General features: G+C 42.7%; 1 protein-coding gene across 9 annotated transcripts in view; it reads right to left on the reverse strand.

Annotated features, from left to right (window-relative positions):
- The window catches only part of STX8 (syntaxin 8), a 258093-nt gene that overhangs the window by 217717 nt on the left and 22221 nt on the right, over positions 1–18155 (reverse strand). The window lies entirely within an intron of this gene.

The following is an 18155-nucleotide window of genomic DNA, read 5'->3' on the forward strand; positions in this document are numbered from 1 at the left end:
CCATGGCCCTTCTCCGTGACCTAGCCGCTCCTCCCGTGGCTTCCTCCATGCTGCTCTCTCCCACAGGCAGCCACTTCTCTGTGATTTGAAGGGCCCTCTTCTTCCACGTGTCCCTTAAATATGCGTGTTCCCCAGCAATTCTCTTCAGATTTGCCCTTCTCACAGTGTGATCACTCTCTGGGCAATGCTCTCTGTTGCCATGGCTGCAGGGTTGGAAGAACAGGAGCTAGCAGGTGCTCATGCATGTCTGTCCCAGTCCACATGGACCAGGACACGTTCTCTTGGGTCATCAAGGTGGTGGGTTCTTAGCTGGGGGGTTGGAGAAGGGCATGCTCCCCTTCCTAGCAGGGCAAGATCAGAATCTGAAACCCCACATAACGAAATCCAGGGGAGGCAGGTCCTCTCACCCCTCATCCTGATTGAAAAGCACTGTGCTCAAGACGTTCAGATTCACCTCCACCTGTGATATTTTCCTGCAGGCTCCCTTTGCATGCATGTCTTCTTGTTTGGGACCTTCCAGCTGGGAATTCCACTGCAGATTTTGACTTCTGCCTGTCTCCCACATCTCAGCCATTCCTATGCCACAGCCTTGTGGCTGGTCCCCTCGCTTACAGTCGCCCGCATCCAAATCATCGTGAGCCCTGTTGCCAGAGCTCTTTCTGGAACAGAGCTCTCACTGTGACATTTCCCTGTTTTAAAACTTCTGCGGCAGCCTGGATGCCACAGATGAGACGTTTAAGCTTGAAGACATGGCCCCAGGGATCTCCCAACACCCCCTTCCAGACCCTACTCTTCCTTCAGTCCTACAAACCGCTCAGGGCTTCTCAGACAAAGGCACAAACTTCCACACTCTCATGTTTTTGTATGAGTCTGGAGGGTCCCCACCCCCACCCTTTTGTCCATCTGGCAAAATTCTATTCATCCCCTAAGGCTCAACTCAAATGTCACTTCTCCTGTTTGGTCCTTCCTGATCCCCATCTCCACCCCCCCTCCCCTGAATCAATCACTCGCTGGTGCTCCCCTGGCACTTTGTTCGAAACCTCTAACGTGGCATTTATCAGGCAGGACTGTAGTGAGTTATTTACTTATCCGTCTCCCTTCCTAAATTATGAGCTCTGTGAGGAAAGAGGCCACATGACAGTCATGTTTATATCCCGAGTAGCAAAAAAAAAAAAAAAAAAAGGGGGGGGGGCAAACAAAACTTAATCAATTGTTATATGCCTCTGAGACTCTAGCAGCAAAGACTGATATTGTTCAAACAGATGGAGAGGGTATCACCTGAAAGAGAATTCTTTCACTAAAACCTTAGAGCTCAATCCTGCTTTTGGAATGACACCAAGGGAATGCTTCTCCTCTAAAAAGGAAGAAGGAAGTTACGTTAGCAAAATGCTAAACACTATGCTCCAGAGGCTACAATAGACTTGAGATGGTTTTTTAAAAAAATATATCAGTTAATTTTTGTCCATATTCTTTCAGGATGGAACTTATGTAACAAACAGAACTTCTGAAATGAATGCCACATTTATAAATTGGTTGGATATCTCTTTTTTTTTCTTAAAGATTTTATTTATTTATTCATGAGAGACCCAGAAAAAGAGAGGCAGACACACAGGCAGAGGGAGAAGCAGGCTCCCTGTGGAGAGCCTGATGTGGAACTCGATCCCAGAACCCTGGGATCATGACCTGAGCCAAAGGCAGATTCTCAACCGCTGAACCACCCAGGTGCCCCTGGATTATCTGTCTTATAAAGATTTTACTAAAAAGGTTCACAGTTGCTTCGAAAGGTATACAGATATTTCATTTTCATCCCCCAAAGAAAATGATGTACATTACATTATGCTACTACGGGGGGCAGGTGGCACAGGCAACTCATGTTTTTCTGCTGATAAATGTGGTTGAAGTTTGTTGGAAGTTCACAGGGACAGGCCTTCTTATCAACCAAACCCAGAATTGAAAAAGCAGTGAATCCCAAGAGGTAGCTTTCTTAGGTGTTTTTAGCATCTCAAAAAGATGTCAAAGTGACTATATAAAATGTTTGCCTTTTGTCTAAAAGAAGTATTAGTGTTTGTGTATTCATGGACCATGTGGTGGGTTGCAGACAGGACTGGAGAAGATGCTTCCAGGGTGCCAGTGAAGTGAATTGAGTCTGAGAAGCTTTGCAATTAGACTTGCCTAAAAAGATGAGAAAATGCTACCACGATATGAAAAGGGTAATTCCTTTCTCCAAACTTTTTTTGGCAGTTGCTTTCTGTGGATATAAAGATGCACAGGGGCTCAAATTTCAATCAGAAATAGATTCTTTGACATAAATTCTTAAGAGGCAAAATCTGGCACCAATATGCGGCCAGGATTATGCTGAGGAGAGGCCACAGTTGGGGAGGTGGGCCAGGAGGCTGGTGTAATTCAGGCGGAAGGTGATGGGGGTCTGGAAGGAGGGAAATGACAAGAAGGGACAGCAGGAGACAATCCCCACAGTGAATCACAGGGAAACTCCCCGAGTTTTTGAGTAGACTGGATACAGGGGATAAAAATTTTCAAATGTGGGAGACTCGGGGAAGTGACACAACCTAGGGGAAAAGACATTTTTTATTTTCTTCTAGAATTTTCCCAAACTTCAACATTGTTCCTAAGAACGACCACAAAGTAAAATTGCTCCTGCCAGATGGGTGGCTGTCTATGACTACTTTAGCCAAAGCTGCTAGATGGCTAGCCTCTCTAGGTCCAGGACTCTGTCCTGTTCCTTCCTGTATCCCATCCTGCCTTCCACTCATCCTTCCTACAAGTATTCACTGAGCACCCTCTATGTGCCCAACTCTAACCTTGGGGCTTGGAAGGGAATAAGACAAATAACCAACCTTGTGGACCTGATACTCTGGAGACAATAAAAGCCTAACACCATGCCTTTTGCAAATACTCAACTATTGTTTTTTTGTGAAGTTAAAAACATGATCTTTACTGAGTATGAGGCCAGAATAGGTAAGAACACAAACAAGGAAAGTATCTTCTTACACATCGTCCAAGGAGATGCTTGCCATAGCATCTGTAAAATCTACTGCAGTCTAAATATTTTTCTAGTTTCAAACCAATCCCATTTTTTCCTTCCTCATTGCTGACCACACTGACCGCTAATAAGTTTTAATGTTACGTTACAAACCTGGCAAAATGGTTCACAGCGGAACAGAGATGCAGGGTGGCAAAGGTCATTGCAAGTTTTGACCTCCAAACTGAAGTTCAGAAATTCCAGCAGGCTTTGCCTAAGAGTCACTCAGGCAGCCCAAAATCAAGAAAATAAAACTAAAAGGAACAGTTCCTCTACTGTAAGTGTTTGATTGTCAGGGTTCCTGAAGAGTAGAAAGGGGTAAGTCAGGGTGGTCCATAAAACAGAAGAATTCCAAGAGAGATGAATTAGCTGCTCTGACAAATTTACGGTGACTGAGAGCCATCTGCTGGTTGGTGGTTACAATTCAACCTGTGCTGATCAATGCTCAGTGATGCCATGACTGACTTTTACTTATAAGCAGCTCCTTCTGTGAGTACAGAAAGCACTCCCAAAAACATGTTTGGAAACAGAATGAATGAAAGTCAACAATATGCTTATATATAATGGAGGGATTTTCATAATGGCCATTCACAATGGCCCTACATCTCTGTCTCAGTGGTTGACCATCTGCCTTTGGCTCAGGTTGTGATCCCGGGGTTCTGGGATCGAGTCCCCCATCGGGCTCCCTACAGGGTGTCTGCTTCTCCCTCTGCCTGTGTCTCTGCCCCTCTCTCTGTGTCTCTCAGGAATAAATAAATAAAACCTTTCAAAAAAATTTTTTTTACGATCAAGCACACTTGAACAACAGACGTATCTGACAGGTGCCCAACTGAGGTGAACAATTTGCATTTAAGCATTCAACATGATGGATGATCTCCATTTCTGTCTCGACTCTACTGTCCCCCCCCCCTTTATTTGCTTCTGTCCTCACTCATAAAGATAAAATGCAGTAAAATATTCACTTAGTTGGGTAAGTTAACGTTGTTCTAGGACAAAGATGTAAGTGTGACAGAAATTTTTAGCTGGCAGAAGGATGACCAACAGCGGTAGAAATTTATGTTTGTCAGCTGATGTACAAAAACCCAAATCTGGGGATCCCTGGGTGGCGCAGCGGTTTGGCGCCTGCCTTTGGCCCAGGGCGCGATCCTGGAGACCCGGGATCGAATCCCACGTCGGGCTCCCGGTGCATGGAGCCTGCTTCTCCCTCTGCCTGTGTCTCTGCCTCTCTCTCTCTCTCTGTGACTATCATAAATAAATAAAAATTAAAAAAAAAAACAACCCAAATCTGGCATTAAAAGACTGAGGGTGTCCGTGAATAATGTGTATACATCCAAGACGCACTAAAGCCAAAACTACCCGCATGGTCATTATTTCCAACTATTTTAGATAGTTCCCATCTAAAAACTCAAATTCCTGAGATGGGCACCCATGCTTTCGACTGTGCTTTTCATTTTCCCTCTGGGGACAGGGTCCGGCAACCTGCAGGCACCCTGAGGTGGTATCTCTGCAGCCAGCTGGACACCAAATATGCAGACTGGTGCATAAGTGATCAGTCTAGAAAGAGGAGGGCTCAAGAAGGCACACAAGTAAGAGGAAAATATGGAAATTCTACCAAATGTACAATGGCTGTGTCAAGTCTCATTTCTCCCCCTGGTTTCTCAGTTCCTCCTGCCTCACCCAGCGCTCCTCCTGTCCTTATGTCCTAGACTGTGTGTGGCCCATAGCACAAGATTTAGCATTTAGGTATCAACTCTCATACGTCATTCTCCATTGTTTGGTGCAGGACAAAAAGGCCTCTCCAAAGGGCATGCCATTCTTGGATTGCCCTCTGCTAAGAGCCGTGACAGCATGTGCTCAATACCATTTACAAAGCACTTCACAAAGGCATAAACATACGCCTTCACCTACATTTATCTCACCTGGACTTCACAATATTTTGTAGAGTCATGATTATCTGCATTTTTACAAAAAAATTGAGTCAAAATTCAAACCCAGGTTTTTAATACTGGACACTTTATTCCCACCACTGAATTACACATACAAAGTTCACACTATGTGGCTTGATATGGAAGGAACGCTGTGTGTTACGTACAAGTATCAGGAAGAAGGAAAAAGTACTTGAAGTCAGTGAGAAATGAACCAATGGGGGTCCCTACAAGGGAACCATGGTAGGAGACCAAAACTGAGAGAGAGAGAGGGCTCAAGAGACAAAACCTACAGCATATGACAAGGAGACTTGAGTTCAATTTTTTTTTTCTCCCATTTATTCACCTTGGGCATGATGGCTTCTTTGAGGCTCAGTCTCCCCATCCGCAAACTGGCCCTCCTCTCTCCTCTCTTACACCACAAAAATTATTATGAGGCTCAAATACTATGTGAACATGCTTGGTAGGCAAGAGAGGCAGGGAAAAAGAGAAAACCCTTTTTAATAAATGAGAAAATGCTTTTTTCAGTTTCTTACACATTTTCATTTATAAAAAGCCCAAATTGGAAAGTATTCAATAGGTTTGTTTTTTTTTAATCAACATAAGTAACTTACAATACAATGTGTATAGGTGACTCTTGGGTTCTTCCCTCTGCTTCTTCATAGACTAGAATTTTCTACTTTTTCAATTCCCATGTGGTTTTCAACATGTAAAATTAATACACAAAGGGGTAGGGAATCTTTTTATCTTCCCATGAAAAAGTGACAAATATATCAGGTGGTTAAAGGACTGTGATTCAAAACAAGATACCATTTTTCGCCCATCGAATGGACAAAACTCAACCAGTTCTATAAAAGGGCTGCCCCAGGGACACCTGAGTGGCTTAGTGGTTGAGCATCTGCCTCTGGCTCAGGGCATGATCCTGGGGTCCTGGGATCGAGTCCCACATCGGGCACCCCGTGGGGAGCCTGCTTCTCTCTCTGCCTGTGTCTCTGCCTCTCTCTCTCTCTCATGAATAAACAAATAAAAATTTAAAAATATTAATAAAAAATAAAAGGGTTTCCCCATATGGTGCTGGGGAAAATGAGAGCCATTGGGACTTTCAGAAACAGACATGGCAGTGCCTGTTGAACCTGGACACCCATGCCCTTCGTTCTAGTGACTCCACTTTGGGGAGAAATTTCTACAGAAATAGAAGCCACATTCACCACGGGTCCTGACTGACACATTTTACTCGTCATAGCAAAAACCTAAACAACTCAGTATCCATCAGATGGGGAGTGGTTGGATGAATGACTGCATATTTACATTGTGGAATAATGCTGCCACTGAAAAGAATTTGTTAGATCTATGGATTTGGAGGACTGTCCAAATTTAAATGGAAACGTAAATTATGGAGTAATATGTATCGGACAACTTAAAAAGGTTGGGAAAGGAAAACGTTTATGTGTATAAGTCTATTTGTAAATATTTGTATAAACACAGATACAGGTGGACAAGGAAAGTGTCCAAACAGTTAACACTAGTTACTTTAGGATAATGGCACTGGAGGGAAAGAAAGGGAGAGAATTAATTTTTGGCTACGCCTCAGTACAGTCTGACTTGTTATAATGAGCCTGTATTGCGTTTGTAATTTGTTTCAAATCCAATTAAGGACGACTCACTTCCTCAGGGAGGAAGATCAAGGGGAGGGGAGATATTAGGAGAATGATGACCCCTGATGTAGTGAAGATGGATAGAAAGTGCTGTTGAAAGTATCCTTCTGGAGATGCCTGGGTGGCTCAGCGGTTGAGCATCTGCCTTCGGCTCAGGTTGTGATCCTGGAGTCCTTGGATGGAGTCCGCATTGGGCTCCCTGCAGGGAGCCTGCTTCTTCCTCTGCCTGTGTCTCTGCCTCTCTCAGTGTCTCTCATTAATAAATAAATAAAATCTTAAAAAAAAAAAAAAAGAAAAAAGCATCCTTCTGTTTTTAAAATTAAGAGTAGGAAACAAACACTAATATCAAGAAATGCCAGAGTCGAACTTTTTTTTCCTCCGGCGGGGGCAGGGGTGGTGGTGGTGGTGGTGGGGCGGCAGGGAGAAAGAGTAATGGGAGAGAAAGACTAAAGGTAAGAAAAGATGATGGAGGGAGAGGGAGAGAGAAGCAAGAAGGGGCAGATAACCCGGGCAGGGGTGTACAGTCACCCAGGGGGAGGTTTTCAAATGACAAACAGGGTTGCAGTGAGCAGAGAAAGGAAGGAGGATGATGTTGGGGATAGAATAGAAGGGTGACCTGGCTCCTTTTCTGACGGTGGGCAGAAAGAGCAAGCCAAGCACTCCCCCGGCACTTTCACAGAAGAAAAACCCTAACTTCACAAAATCTACCCACTAGGAAGACCTGGGTAAAGTTTTTCCCCCAGTTCTACTGACTCACATCTCCATCTTGTGGTCTGTTCAGGACACAGATCTTAGTGTGCGTATGTGTGTGTGTGCGTGCACACTGTGCATGCAAAAGCATCAATACATATGTAAGTGTTTATGTATGTATACTCACACATTAAGTATAGTTATATATAACTATATCCATTTATAAGTTTTATGAGCAATGATGTGTTATATGAGCATACATTGTATTACTAATTACTTATTACATATTATATTATATATTTAAGTATATATACATATACAAGTGTACATAGACACAGGTATATATGTACTTATCTGCATGTGTAATATGTTATATAAAAATGTATGTATGTACGGGGATCCCTGGGTGGCGCAGCGGTTTGGCGCCTGCCTTTGGCCCAGGGCGCAATCCTGGAGACCCGGGATCGAATCCCACGTCGGGCTCCCGGTGCATGGAGCCTGCTTCTCCCTCTGCCTGTGTCTCTGCCTCTCTCTCTCTCTCTGTGTGACTATCATAAAACAAAAAAAAAGGTGGCACCAGTGGAAATTTAAAAGAAAGTATGAATGTAAGAACAAATAACCAATATTAAGAAGAAATGCTTGAGTTTAAAAAAAATGTATGTACTGTATGTACTGGTACTTACATACATATTTTTAAGTTCAATTAGAACACGTGAACAGAAAAGTCATTAAGTGTACAGCTCAGAGATAATTTGTGAAGTGAGCACCCACAGTTAGTCACTACCCTAGCAAGAAACAAAGTGCTAACAGAACACCAGGATCTCTCGTGCCCTCTTATGGCTCACTGCTTCCTGCAAAGGGACCCACTTCCCTGATCTGTAATATTGCAATGAAGCTTTGCCTTTACAGGAATGGAATCCTATAGTACGCGCTCATAAGTCAGACTCATTTTGCTCAATGTGGATGTTTGTTAGATTCATCCATGGTGTGGCATGTAGTTCATTTTTTCTCACTTTCTGGGTAGTATCACTGCATAAATATGCCATCATGTATTTATACAGCCTAGTGTAGGTATTCACTGAGTCGTTTCCAGGTAGGAAGACTAATAACACTGATATAAGCAGTCTTATTCATGCTTTTGCACAGCTCAGTTTTAGGAGATACAGTTTTCCAAAGTGGTTGCAGAATTGAGAGTTTCAGCAGCAGTGTGTGAGAATTCCAGCAGCACTTGACCCGTCTGCCATTTTAATTCCTGCCATTCTGGTAGGTGCAATGGTCTGTTATCATGGTTTTGCTTCACACTTCCCTTATGACTAGTTAAGTTGCACATGTTTTCATATGCTTACCAGCAATTGGGTATCCTCCTTTGTGATGTCCAAATTCTAGTCTTCTGCCTCTTTTTCCTAATGGCTTGTCAGTCATTTTCTTAAATTATAGGAGTTCTTTATATATTCTGGATACAACAACAATCTGGTATCAGATATACGCACTATAAATATGAATTCTCGGGGATCTGGGGGTGGCTCAGCAGTATAGCGCCTGCTTTCGGTCCAGCATGTGATCCTGGAGTCACGGGATCAAATTCCACATTGGGCTTCCTGCATGCAGCCTGCTTCTCCCTCTGCCTGTGTCTCTGCCTCTCTCTCTGTATCTCTCATGAATAAATATAATCTTTAAAAATAAATAAATAAAATAAATATGGTTCTCATTCTGTGGCTTGTCTTTCGTGCTTTGATATAAGCAGAATTTCTTATTTCAAGGAAGTCCAACTTATCATGTGTTTCTTTTATGTTTAATGCTCTAAGTATCCTATAAGAAATACTTGCCTGTCCCAAGGTCATAAAGACATTCTTTTATGTTTTCTCCTATGAGTTCTCATTTCACCTTTTGCATTTAGATCTACAATCTTTTTGGAACTGAATTTTATAGACAGTGATGCAGAGGCTGATTCTTTTTCACTCATATGCTTCTCTAGTTGACCTAACATTATTTATTGAAGAGACTATCTTTTCTCTACTACACTGCAGTGTACCTTTGTCATGAGTCAAGTAGCAACGCACATGAACTCTGTATTGTTCCACTGGTTTACTTGCCTATCCTTGTGTCCACATCACAGTGCAGCTTTATGGTAAGTCCTGATAACTGATAACGTGAGCCCTCATGCTTTTTGTTCTTCAAAACTACCTTGGCTTTTCTTGGCTCTTTTAAATGCCATATAAAGTTTAAAATCATCTTCTTAAATGATGAAACTGAAAAAGTGGCTTGGGTGGGGGCACTTGGGTGGCTCAGTGGTTGAGCATCTGCCTTTGGCTCAGGGTGTGATCCCGGGCTCCTGGGATCGAGTCCTGCATCAGGTTCCCTGCACGGAGCCTGTTTCTCCCTCTACCTATGTCTCTGTCTGTCTCTGTGTGTCTCTCATGAATAAATAAAATCTTAAAAAAAAAAAAAGTGGCTGGGGACTCTGAGTTTGTTCTGAACCTATAGGTGAATCTTGAGAGAGCTGACATCTTTACAAGACTGAGTCCTCCAATCCCTGAACATGGTATATCTTTTAGTTTTTCCTTAATTTCTCTAAACAATGTTATTATAGTTTTGAATGTGGAGGTTTCATACACCTTTCATTTGACTTATTCCTACATATTTCATGTTTTTAATGCTTTAACAAATAGCATCTTAAATTTTTTATTTGATATTTCTTTGTCATCCAGCTTTCAAAACCTGTGGAGAAGCTACCATGCTACTGCCTGTGGACAGACTATATTCATTACATCTCACAGGGTATCACTGGGTAGCTTTCTCGACTTGTTCAACAGCATGGAATTGCAATAACTAATATTTATTCACATCTCAAGGTCTTAGATTCACTTGCTTCATCAGTCATCCAAATGGATAATCCTTTTTATACTCAGTATCTATTTGGAAATCGGGCTGCTGGTAGAGTTCCTTTCCTATTCCATGGAGAGGAAAAAAAAAAATCTGGACTAAAATGACTACAGAGATCCATTCAAGTGGTCATCAGTCTTGTGAGTACATACATCACCAAAAAACTTTGAATAGCTTACTCTGTCAAGCTCTGAAATACTTCCAAGACATTTAAAAGTATTAGTTTAAACATTCTGCTTCATAATCTCCAAGTTACCCTATAGAGCTGAAAAGATAATGCAAAGAGTCAAGAGGGCATGTTATACTATAATTCATGTTAAAAATAAAAGAGGCAAGAGGTAGATGGGAGGGGGGTGTGTGTGTGGGCGTGCACCCTTGTATATATGTAGAATCTCCCAGGAAGGACACATAAAAAACTATTATAAGTGGTTGCCTCTGGGGAAGAAATGAGGAACTACACATCTGTTGGAAGTGGGAAGGCACTCCAATTTTCATTGATTACTCTTTTGTACAATCTGTGTGTTTATAACACGATCCACCACTTTCAGATTAGGTTCACATTTTTAAAAATTCTGTCAGTTCCCACAAACTTCTAGAATATCCCAAAGTGTCAACATTTTGGCCTAACCCTTCAACCAAACTGCCTCCTCCACAAAAGGAGTCACAAGAACTACTGTCATATGACATTCTCCATTTTTCTCCCCAAAGAAACACGGTCACTGCACACGCTACATGACTGCTATTGGACCAGTGGTTAACATAGAAAAAAATGTACTAAGACAATATATATTCCAGACCTTTCAGGTCAGTCCCTACTCCAAATAGTCCCTCTTGTCACATGAAGTATCAGTCCACGCATCAAATTAACCTATTGCATTTCTCCAGATCGTGGAGACAAGGTCAGAAGCTACTACCTCCCAAATGAGAGTTAAACATTACCTAACATAAAATGCATGAGATCATCTGTCTGCAGAAGAAACCAACTCTATGGAACTGCATAAATGCATCACTATAAGAACCATGTTGAACTTCAAAAGCGTATCTCCTAAACCTCTCCAGAGAGCCAGGTGGTAGCGGTAAATATTGCGGCTTCCTTAAAAAGCAAATAGAAGGTTTAAAGTCTAAGTCCCACGTGAACCTAAATAAAATCACCTAGAAGGGCAGTGAACTACCACTTCCCTGGGACTTCAGGAACAGATGTGATAGGAGATGAAGGTCCTTAGTGAGGTCACAGAAGTTAAGAACCTTCCATGTCTGGTGTCAGAAGGTACTTGAAAGATGTAGCAAGTTACTACTGCTGCTGGAAGGGCTGTGGGCAAGGGCTTATGTGGTCACTACAGCTTGCCCACCCAACTCTGCTAAGTCTCTTCTCGCTCCTTATCAGAACCTTGATTCTGTTCAAGGCTCCACTGCTCGGAGAACAAGAGCCCATCCTCAGTCTCAGTTCAGGGATCTGTGTCTCCGGAGCAGACCTAAGCCAGTCATGGCAACTCTGTTCTTCCACGGCTTTTGGCATAACCTGGCATGTGATGCTAGCCCAACTTAGTTCTATTTTGGGCCGGTTTATGGATTGGGAAGCTTCCAGGAACTGTTTCCTTTCTTTTAGAAAACCAACAAATATAACTAGAAATCAACTTTCTGTTGATTCTACAAACATCAGAGCAGTAAGAAAGTAGTTATAATATTAATAGCGTATGAACAGCTTCCATATAACCAAAAATCAAAAAGCATGAGGGCATGAAAAAGTGAATTTGAAACCACCAAAAACATAAAATACCTAAAATTACATTAAACCAGAAACATGTACAGCTCCCTTGAAGATGTTCTAAAAGCCCTGAAAGACAGCTTGACCCGATCGAGACACATCCCATGTTCCTGGAGAGGAAGGTTCAACATTATAAAAGGTTTTAAGATTTAACGGAATGCCAATTTTAAAAATAGTTATTTTTCCCTTTTTAAAAACCAGGTTAGCTGATTCTAGAATTCATGTTTTTAAAAAAAATCAAAACTCTTAAAAAAGAAGTGTAATGACAGGAGGCAAGCCCAATCATGTATTAAAACTTATAATAAAGCCTCGAAAGGAAAGGTGCTAGCACATGAGTGGTCACAGACCCCTAGAATACACCACAAAGTCCAGAAACAGATCCAAATACATATCTACACAGATGTATTATATTAAAGCACATCATCTCAAAATTTGTGAAAATGGATCATTCAATGAAAAACATAGTCAAAAAAATAGGGTAGCCAATTAAGAAAAAAGTGGGATTCATCCTCTTCACCAAATTAAATTCCAAGTAGATTAAGTAAGGTTATAAAATAAAATCATGAGAGTACTAAAAAGAAACAGAGGAGAATTTCCCAATAACCCATGTTCATTACAATTATATACAGTAACTGCATAAAACTCTATTACGAAATAACTATTTTATGGGCACCTGGGTGGCTCAGTCGGTTAAGCATCTGCCTTCAGCTCAGGTCATGATCTCAGGGTCCTGGGATGGAGCCCTGCATCCGGCTCCCTGCTCAGTGGGGCATCTGCTTCTCCCTCTACCTTCTCAACCCCCTGCTTGTGCTTGTTCTCTCTCATGTTTCTCTCTCTCTCTCTCTCTCTCTCTCTCTCAAATAAATAAATAAATACATAAATACATAAATACATACATAAATAAAATATTGGAAAAAAGAGAAATAACTATCTTCATATATTAGACTGGAATAGGAAACCAAAGTTTAATAACACTGTCTCTGGAGCAAACTATGGAAACAGGCACTCACACGAATGGCTAGTGCAAGTCTACACTGGTTCTATGAGAGTTACAAGGTCATATGCCCTCTGATCCAGCCATCCTACTTGTAAGAACCTATGTAGAGGCAGACTTTCCCATGTGTGAACTCCCTTCTGTATAACCACCATCTTTTTGTAGTAGAAAAAAAGTCTATGTATTAAGCACATATGTATTCATATAAAATATATGTGTAACAGACAAGAAACAATTCACACATGTGTTAACAGGAAGCTAGTTAAAGAAATTATGCCACATGCATATAATGAAATATTATAAGGCTATGAAAACAAATGACAAAACCTGCCGGTTTGGGAAGCTCTCTAATATATATTCCTTTAGGTAATCGAAAAGTATTGTAGAATGGTATGTACCATTTGTGTAAAAGATGGAGGGAAATAAGGAAACATATTCACATTTGATGGTATATTCCTAAGAGAACTTTGGAAGGATATGGCAACGATTTTTAAGATTGATATTTGTGTCCAGAAGTGGGGAACAGAGCAGGAGGGAGGCTTGTCACCAAATACTGTTAAATGCTTTTTAAATTTCTCAGCCATGTGAATATATTACTTATGCACGTATGCACTCTTTAGCTACTTCCTAGTTCTAGAAAAGTAGATTGCTCATGTGTTAATAACTTTAAGCAACATACGATATAAACCTATGACACTTTAGGAAATCCAGGCATAATCGGATACAAATCATCCTTCTTATAACTCAAGCTTTAATTGGAAATAAAAGTTTCAGTGACTTAAAATGGGGTGCTTTTAATGTAAAATTTAATGTAGATTTTTCTTTTGCCCACCTTGGCTTCTGGATACAGTGACACTGACCTGAAATGCAAGCCGGAAGTACCATACTTTTATTTAACAGCCTCAAAGAGAGAGATCTGGAATCAAATGTAAAGTTCACAAAGAAAATGTGAACATTCCACTATCATCCTTATTATTTTGATTTTAGCAATCAGTCTGCTTATTAATATGCCATTCCTGATACACAGCTACCATCTCGACATCTAAATAACTTCCTATTTCCTATAATCTTCAATATAGTTGGTAGTGTGAGGATTAAAGCTGAGCCAATTAGCCACCCACTACAGCCGAGTTAATCACATAATCTTTGAGATGCTCACCGAGCAGTGGACTATGCAAGGATTTTTTTTTCCTCTCTTGACAGACAAAGATTTAACTAATTGTGAGACTCAGCAATGCTCTCAGATATAAAGGGCTGCAGGATTTTAAATCAGAAGCTGTGTCCCTGCTTTATAAGTCACAGCTTATCTTCTAAGAGACATTGTTACACAGAGGCTTCTTTAACAAGTTTCCAAATGCCCTTAATTAGCCAACCATTGCTTGCTTACACCGCGGTGGTACATCAAGGTTTGATGCTTTCGAATAATGATCGGTAATCCGCAAGGTATAAGGAAGATTCCATCACATGACAGCTCCACATTCAATTGCATGATTGCCACATTAATGTCTGTTTAAGGGAAATGTTAATCCAAACTGAGGTCTGACAATACTCTCCTCTCCTTAATAAGGCCACATTTGAGGAGGAACGGGAGGGGTAGGCTAAGGGTTAGGGAGCGGGCATGAGGGGACCAGGGTCACACAAAGGAAATCAGAAGCGGAGGGAGGGGCAGGGGCTCCACGTGAGTCCCCATCAATCAGGCAAACTGGTCTTGTGCTGTGGCTGCCAGTTATCCTGGGGCTCTGAGATACTGGTGAGCAGATGAACCCCCAAGTTGGCCACAAGGAACACATTGTGGTGGCCGTCTGGCGTCAATGACAAATCCTGCCAGAGAGAGTGTGTCGATCACATTTTTAAGTTCTGTGAAGGCTTTCTGGCCAATGTATTTCTGTAGCTCGTGACCTAAGGCAAAGACATGTGCCGCCGCCCAGCACACCCCCAAGTGACAAAGCACCGCACCTTGCATAAAGAATAACGGAGGTAAACAAAATGCTGGAGGAAATCTAGAGATTGGAGAAGTAGAAAAAAAATGCTAGAGGATCCCAGAACCAGGAAGTGACCATGTGGAGGACTGAGGAGGGCTTTGTGAGCCAGAGGAACTGGCTGGCAGAGAAGGGAATGAGGTTTCTCCAAAGACTGAGCTGAAAGGTCCCTAATGGCCAGTATCATAAATGACTAGGCATTCTGATGGTCAAGAGGCAAGAGGGCAAGCTGAGCTGTGAACCCAAACTCCTTATGTCTACGTCTGAATTCAGATCCTCAGAAGGCTAGTGAGAGAATTATGAGCGTACGAGAAGTTGGGGAGGGCCAGACAGGCCTCAAGTGTGGGGGTTAGGGGTACAGAGGGCAAAAATAACACCCTGACGTGGGCAGGTGAGTGGACTCAAAGACCGGAGACTCTGACTTCTAAGCTAAGACAATCTACTTCTAGCAATTGACTTCAACATTCATTCATTCGCTCACCATACACTTATTTCCTGTCCCTGATGAGTCTGCAGTGATGCTATCATTTCTGCCAAGCTGAGGGAACAGTGTCGTTGGAGCGTCCATTTCACGGCCCAGAAGCAGATTTCCCAGGGATTTTCCTACATAGTATTTGAGAATGCTCTCATCTAGCATGCATCCTCTCTCATTGATCAGATTCTCCTGGAATGTCTGTAAAGCCTCGCAATTTCGAGACTGAGTTCTGGGCTGAACTGTGTCCCCACAAAAATTCCGATGCTGAAATGCGGACCTCTAGTACACAGCTCAGGACACAATGATATCTGGAGACAGGTTCTTTAGAGAGGTAATTAGATTAAAATGAGGTCATAGGGTGAGCCATAATCTAGTATGGCTGGCACCCTGAAAGGGAATTTGGATGCTGACACACAGAGAAATGACCATATGAAGTCAGCCATTTACAAGGAGAGGAGAGGAGAGGCTTACAGCAGACTCTCCGTCATGGCCCCAGAAGGAACAACCCAGGGACACATGTGTGGCTCAGTGGTTGAGCATCTGCCTTTGGCTCAAGTCATGATATTGGGGTCCTGGGATCGAGTCCCACATCGGGGTCCCCACAGGGAGTCTGCTTCTCCCTCTGCCTGTGTCTGTGCCTCTCTCTGTGCCTCTCATGAAAAGAAAAAAAAAAAAAAGTCTTAAAAAAAAAAAAAACACCCAAAAACCTATTGTTGGCCAGACTACTAACTCAACCCCGCAAGTACATGATCCTGACACCTGTAAGCCTCTTTTTTTACTTTTTATTTATAAGCCTCTTGTGTGACTCTGATACGAAGTGCTGCTGTTAGGAACAGAGGATATAGAGCCGTTGTTTCTCAAATGGTAAGGTACATTCAGATCACCCAGAGATCTTGTTAAAATGCAGATTCAGGGGCACCTGGCTGGCTCAGTGGGTAGAACACATGACTCAACATCACTGTCCTGAGTTCAAGCCTATTAAAAATAATTTTTATTTTTTTATTTTTTTAATTTATTATTATTATTTTTTTAATTAGTTTATTTTTTTAATTTTTATTTATTTATGATAGGCACACAGTGAGAGAGAGAGAGGCAGAGACACAGGCAGAGGGAGAAGCAGGCTCCATGCACCGGGAGCCTGACGTGGGATTTGATCCTGGGTCTCCAGGATCGCGCCCTGGGCCAAAGGCAGGCGCTAAACCGCTGCGCCACCCAGGGATCCCTATTATTATTTTTTTTTAATGCAGATTCAGAGACGCCTGGGTGGCTCAGTGGTTGAACGTCTGCCTTTGGCTCAGGTCATGATCCTGGGGTCCTAGGATCGACTCCTGCATCAGGTTCCCCGCAGGGAGCCTGCTTCTCCGTCTGCCTGTGTCTCTGCCCCTTTCTGTCTCTCATGAATAAATAAATAAAAGTCTTAAAAAACAAAAACAGATTCAGGAGGTTTGGGGGCAGGGTCCAAGAATCTAACTTGGACTTCTAACACACCTCTAACACACTCCCAGGTGGCAATGACGCTTGTGCACAGGTTACATTTTAAATAACAAGGATATGGAGATGATCACAGGAGAGAAGACAAGTAACAAGCAAGAGGGGACTAAAATACCCACAAAACCTACAAAGACCTCGCACATAAAGTAGCCTCTTCAGCTTTTGTAAATGACACCATGTAGAGCACTAAGCAGAGCTGGGCACATGACATACTCTTGTCGGGAATGGGGTAGGTAACTATTACTGTCCATCACTGTCACCACCTCCATGACCACAAAGCAGAGGTATGTAGATGCACCCCCCTCCCTACTGCCTCTCCACTTGGCTCTGCCACCTGACTGTGCCTCTGTTCACTGTCTGGACTATAAAGATCTCTTCCTTCCGGGTAAAGGCCCTTCCTGACAGGTGGCACCAACTCTACACTACAGATTTCCTTGCTCATGTGCTCCATGTCACCAGCTCTGGACCACCACCTTCATCCACCACACACGGGCAGAGAGACAGCCACCCCAACCCCAGGCTTCTTACAAACCCTGCCTGGGACACAACTCCTCCCTCCCTGGCTTTACTTCTCCACTGAAACGACTTAAGATTTCATTTAGCTTCCTATCTTTCATAATCTCTTTCTAAAAACCCAGGATCAGGGGCACCTGGGTGGCTCAGTGGTTGAGCATCTGCCTTTGGCTCAGGGTGTGATCCTGGGGTCCTGGGATCCAGTCCCATGTTGGTTTCTCAGCAGGAAGCCAGCTTCTCCCTCTGCCTGTGTCTCTGCCCCTCTCTCTATGCCTCTCATGAATAAATAAATAAAATCTTAAAAAAAATAAAAACACAAAAACCCAGGATCACATGCTCCTGAGAAGTCTGGGGCCCAAAGGAAACTGCTGCATCCTTGCCCCAGGGCAATGGTCTGCAATCCTGGCTGCCTACCAGACTCACCTGGGATCCTCCATGCACCCCCCTTTCCCCCATTTAATTGTTTGAGGTGGGGCCTGGCAATATGTGGCCAAAGGTCAAAAACCATTGCTCTTGGGGAAAAGCCATGTTATTCCTGACCAAGAACTCAGCAGAAACAAACTCCTCTCCAGAGTGAAAGCATCAGACCCCGTGGGGAAGAAGGAGAGAAGTGAGTTTCTACCCTAAAGTCCTGTCCTTCTGTGATGGTTCCCATGATGACCTTACAGGAGTTCTGGAAGCAGGGGGAGGCCAGTTCTAAAGATGTAACCATACAGGGTTTGTTAACCCCAACCCTGGAACGCCG

Source organism: Canis lupus, chromosome 5 (assembly GCF_003254725.2).
Source record: "Canis lupus dingo isolate Sandy chromosome 5, ASM325472v2, whole genome shotgun sequence".
Lineage (NCBI taxonomy): Eukaryota > Metazoa > Chordata > Mammalia > Carnivora > Canidae > Canis > Canis lupus.